Here is a 6,000-nt window from a genome sequence, read left to right as displayed (position 1 = left end):
AGGATCCTCCAGAAGGAATAGGAAGTCCGTGTGTATATGATCATTTGAAGAAGGGAATAGAAAGCATGACATAACAATCACCATGAAACATATGAAGATGTCTTCATCACTAAGATCTTCTGATGATGTGAGCAAATTTCCAAAGAAAGTGACATTTGGAATTTCTGAAAGATTGAACCTAGACATAATGAAACTCCTCCCTCTCTCCTTATTAGGCAGCGCTATAATGCCGCTGTTCGGCAGACCCAACACAAGATGGACAGACTCCTTAGAAAGAGAGATGATCTTCTGATCATCAATAATGATTTGGGAAGATATTGTGTCTACGCAACCAACAATCCATCTGGTGAACTGAGAAGGGAGTTCAGTCTTCTCAAACTTCAGGAGATGCTCAAACCCGTATTTTGAGATCACATCCTTCCGGCTAATAGCCATATGCTTGAGTATCTCAGCGAAGTACTTGGTAGCATACACATTGTACGCATCCCTTCCTAGCCCTGTTGCTTTTAGCCTTTTATTCTGAAAAACCACATTGAAAAAGAAGACTAAGACTAACAAAAAAAGTAAATTCAGTGATGCAAAAACATTAAAGAGTTGGTACAAGAGATTCAACAACCTCGACTTTGATATTAGCGTCGTGACAAAAAACTGAGAATTCCCTCTTGAGAGATTTGAGAGCTTGTTGGGTAAGATGGAAACCAACAAACAGAAACCATCAACATAAAAATAAAAGAAAAAATAAACTGAAAACTAGAAGATAAAACATACCTCCTCCTTGAAAAAGCCAAATAGAGCATCCTCTAACATTTTCTTCCTCCTGGACACAGATTCCTTTCAGAGCAAACAAACAGAAAAAAAGTTGTTACACACATATAAGACAGAAAACAAAACACATAAAAAGGTGTGAAAAAGGCCGATTAAAATCTACATGACCATACATCATCACTGGATGTGCTACTCTCCTCCAGACTGTCATTATTTTACATTTCATTATCAGGATCGTAGCTGTCGTCATAGCCCACACTGGAAGGTCTATAACTTGCATAATCTGCACACCTACATGTATGGGGGAATGAAAAAGCTAATAAAAAATTTCCTTGAAAGAATATCAGACAAAAATGTTGTGCTCGCAGCAAAGCTAAAAAGTAAAAAATAACTAACTACTTCTACAAGATGACCGTGGGCTAGATCATGCTCGCAGCATGCAAAAGCACTAAATTCAAAACCATCTTGAATCTACACCCATATCAATTTCCCCATACAAAAAGAACACGAAAACAAACATAGGCAGTGACACATGATCAAACATAGAACATTTGAAAAAATGCACGTGAATACACCCATGGTTGAAGAAATAGTATGAACTAGGATAACTCTCTCGTCATATGACTAAACAAAGAACATGTGGTCATCATAAGGCCCTTCAAAATGATCTGGAAACTGGACATCAAACATACTGCTGCTGTTATGGAGTAACTCATAACTGAAGGAGCGTCTTAACATCTATTCATTCAGGTTCGAAGGGGGCAAAAAAACAGACTACTGAATGTGAAATTTGACGCTGCCAAGGGATATTTTAAGCTAACAATCATTAGGGAAAAAGGAATATTTTGCATTTCAAGGACAGATCATTGTCACTATGTTTTATCATCGGTGTGATGCAAAAAAAGGAAAAACGGTTATACTGTCCTGCAACTCATCGATGCACAGAACAAAAAAATACGAGCAAGTTCTTTGTTCAGGTTCAGATAGCCAAACAGACTTCATTACTAAATTTAGATAAAAAAAGCATTCAAAAAACATGTGTATAAGGGAAAAAAGCATAGATCCAAAAACACATGTATGAGCACATATATCTAAACTTTTCACTTCTCACTTATTCAGATTAAAAAAGAGGGGTGACTGCAACAAATTCCATTGCGTACATGAGTTTCAGAGACATCTACTGCCTGGTTAGTTGGTGCATATCACTGCTTTCATATTATCCCTAACCATTGTCCAGGTAATCACTCGATGCTCAGGAAAAAAAACACATCCATTACTAAAAGCCATCAAAATCAAACTAACAACAAAAATAGTGGAACTCTACAATTTCTCCACACTAGTACTCCTGCAAAAAAACACATACATTCATTTACCTATCTCTGACCATCTACAAACATTCCTTGGGCCTCTAAAAAAATCTTACAGGGGACACACTACAGTGGGAAAATCAATGACAGTGAACATGAGCTCTACATCCAGAACAAAAGACAATTACATTCAACACAAAATTGAGGCAGACTTAGTAAAGGAGAATTGGGGAACAAACACGTACAAGGAGCCTGAGACAAATTCAGGGGTGTTCTCTGATGAAACCATTCAAAATACTCCCCACCATTGAACAAATTCAGAGGCGTTTCTATTCTACCACACACCTTCCTGGCCGAAATCCACAAAAATCTGAACCACCCCCCGGCTATTGGAGGTCTGTTACTGGCGACAGTGACGACAAACTGAAATTCAGCGCGAACGCGGGGAGCAAACACATCTCTACACCTATAAAAAGCACAGTTGGTGGTGATGGTGTGCCTGCCTCCTGACAATCTGAACCATCAGATCTAAAACGAACGGTTTAGATGGCACTAAAGTTGAAAGCCCGGGGTAGCCTCTCTGCCTAGACAGATTTCGCATGTGCGCAACACAGCCACATCCTCTCCTCCAGAAGGCTCATGTTAGATCTCTCACACTGACCCAGGCAACCGATAGGCGTTTTCGAGTAGCTCTCCATCTGCCAGCGTGCGGTGCGTGCCCGCCGGTCCTCCCTGGATCCGGTGGCCATTATGGCCCCAGGAGGCATCACAGACCCTAGCTCCTCATCAGTGGTGGGGATTTAAGTTTCCTTTTGTCGATATTTGGTCCCTTCGTCGACCTCTTGGTGGAGCGGTGGTCGGCGGATTTTATAGGGAATAAAGTCCCCCAGCCCTTGCTCCTGCTCGCCGGAGGCTTCGCCTGCGCTGGTGGGAGGCTTGTGGAGGACAGGCATATGGAGCAGCTTCATTTCTGTGGTGCGCTTCGGCGCAGCGTCGGAGGTGGTCTGCTCTAGGAGGACGGGGGAGATGGTTGCTTCGTTCTTGTGGAAGTGGTTGATGGATCCGGCTGCCTCCTGCTAGGCGGTAAGGCATCGTCCCGGGATCTGGGGCTGAAGATGCGGGCGCGGCCTTGGAAGCCGGAGCGTGAGGGCGCAGTCGACGGAGCCGGAGCGGAGAGCACGGTGTGGGTGTTGGGAGTTGGCGTGGTGGCTGGTGCGAATGCGAGGTGTGAGGATGGAGGAGGTGGCTTGGTGGTCGCCACTGCCGTCGTCGCCATGCTCATCTATACAGAGACATACTCGCAACTGCAGCAAGGAGAGGAGAAGCAAAGATGGATTAGAATGGATGGTGCTGACGATTCTATGAATCTTGCTCACTTTCTTTGTAGATATGCAGATTTTTTTTAGTAAAGGAGGATGACCCCCGGCCTCTGCATTTGGGCGATGCATATGACCATTTTATTAATTATTCTCACAAGACCTTACAAAGTCATACAACAGCAAGAATAAAGCCACCATCTAAGCAACAACTGTCGCTACACCTATCCAATTGATGAAGGGGCGCTGATAGCCTGGGCCTAATACCAAACAGACATCGCGGCCAAACCTAAACATCTAAGACCTGAGGTCCCAACCAGGACGCCTGCCTGGTATGGGGCACCTACAAGTCTGGTGCACTCCTCAACCAGGACGCCTGCCGGGTATGAGGCCGCCGCAGCCACCTACCACGAGTCCATCCTCAGAGTTGTACTGTTGCATCTAACTTCCCAGGTCTCTCTGCCATCGACGCCACCACGACGCCAGACAGCGCCGTCCTCCTGCGCGAGTCCATCCTCCCACATCGAACACTCAATCTGCACTACGCCACGCTGTCAAGATCCGTCGCCATCAATGGATGGGTGAAGCACCGCTCCACCAAAGAAACCGTCCGTTGGTCCCGTGAAGCAAGGCGCAGCACCAAGTAGAAGGCCAAAGTCGCACCGCCACCATACCACCAGCAGCCCTGCCACCAAGAGCTGTTCCCAGCCGCCGCCTTCAAGAAGGAACACGACACCATGGTGTCGTCGACGCCCAGAACAGGGGAACAAAAGCTTTCGCCATAGCTCGAGGAGGAGGCGGAAGGAAGAGGATCCACCCCAAAGCCTCCAGGAAGGGGATTGGCGCCAAAGGCGTCGACTTTGGGGAGGCCGCCGCGCCAGCCAGGGGTTTCCCCCGGACCCTCACCCGCATGCCAGATCCGCCAGGTCGGCAATAGGGGACGCCGAAAGCATCCTCCAAGGACTGGTGCCAGCATGGATCGGGACAGATCGGAGGAGGGGCGGATCTTCCACATGAAGCCATGGCAGATTGCGAGGAGCCGCCACTGCACCAGCGTCCGCTACCCCCATGCCGCCCGCGCGGCCGTGGGAGGCTGCCCGCCAGAGCCCGCCGGCGCAACCCGCCGGCTGCACCGCGCCCATCGGCCGGGGCCGCCGCCCTGGGGAATCAAGGCCCTCCAAAGGAGAGGAGACGCCAGATCCCGCCGCCACCATCATTGGGCTGAGCACCCGCGCCTCGGAGGCCCTCAGGCGGCGGCGTAGGAAGGAGAGGAGAGGGGGAAAACATGGCGGCGGCGCTAGGGTTGGCCCCCGAGTCGCCTCAGAGGAGGCGACGCGGGGATGCAGTGCACAGTGTGTAGTGCATCGAGCCAAGCGCAGGGGACGGGAGTGATCTAGATTTGTCGTATCTACTCTAGATTTTTCACCGAAGCAGCCAAGAAATGCCAAACCTTCACGTGGCCATGGCCATGTCGTGGGACGACGGGTAGTACTACGCTACACAGTACACACACTGTCGCGTCGTGTGCCGTACGATACATCTCTTTCTGACAGCAACGAGGCCCTGCATCCAAGGATTTTTTGTCCAAAAGGACCCCCTGGCCAACAGAATTGCCAAAAAAGGCCACATGTAAAAACATTGTCAAAAAGGACCCCCTCACTAGTGGCGGCAGGCGCGGCAGGTGACACGTGGCACCTGCCGCCACGCCAGGAGGCGGCGGGCCCGGTCGCCACAGCAGGAGGCGGCAGCGCTCGTTGTAACGGGTTATCCACAGCGCAGTAGCCGCGACGTAACGGGCGAGGCTATGTGGGCTGACGGTGTCCTGGACTAGGGGGTATTCACCATGTCATCTCCCGATCTGTTAGATTGGGTCGAGGACCCCCATGGCCGTATACTCATGGGCCAGTCCGGACAGCTGCCGCATACAAGGAAGATTCCGCAAGACTTGGCGATCAAGACAAGGACTCCTCCCTCACCGGCGTATTCGTCTAGGACTCTTGTTATCCTAGGCCTCTGGTGCATTATATAAACCGAGGCCAGGCTAGTCGATAGAGATATACAACAATCATACCATAGGCTAGCTTCCAAGGTTTAGCCTCTCTGATCTCGTGGTAGATCTACTCTTGTACTACCCATATCATCAATATTAATCAAGCAGGAGTAGGGTTTTACCTCCATCGAGAGGGCCCGAACCTGGGTAAAAACATCGTGTCCTTGTCTCCTGTTACCATCCGCCTAGATGCACAGCTCCAGACCCCCTACCCGAGATCTGCCGGTTTTGACACCGACATTGGTGCTTTCATTGAGAGTTCCGCTGTGTGTTCGGCAAAAGGTCCTTGGCTCGCCTGCAGATCAACAGCGACTTCGGCATCTTCATCACCAGCTCGACTGGTCACCTTAGTTCGACCAAGGACTACGCCCTACCTCCGATCGTCATGTTTGGATGAGGGCCTTCGTAAACATCAGCTCCGATCTCTATCAAGATCATGGAGGAATCATCCAGGGAGCCCGGGGGCTCAACGTCAACATTGCCCTCGGGCGACCGTGCTGTTTTTCTGGACAGCGAACTTGTATCCGCCATCACCGCCTCCTCGAGCGTCGGTTTGACGATT

The sequence above is a fragment of the Triticum dicoccoides genome, chromosome 2B (assembly GCF_002162155.2).
Source record: "Triticum dicoccoides isolate Atlit2015 ecotype Zavitan chromosome 2B, WEW_v2.0, whole genome shotgun sequence".
In the NCBI taxonomy this organism is placed as follows: domain Eukaryota; kingdom Viridiplantae; phylum Streptophyta; class Magnoliopsida; order Poales; family Poaceae; genus Triticum; species Triticum dicoccoides.
This window is presented reverse-complemented; position numbering follows the sequence as displayed.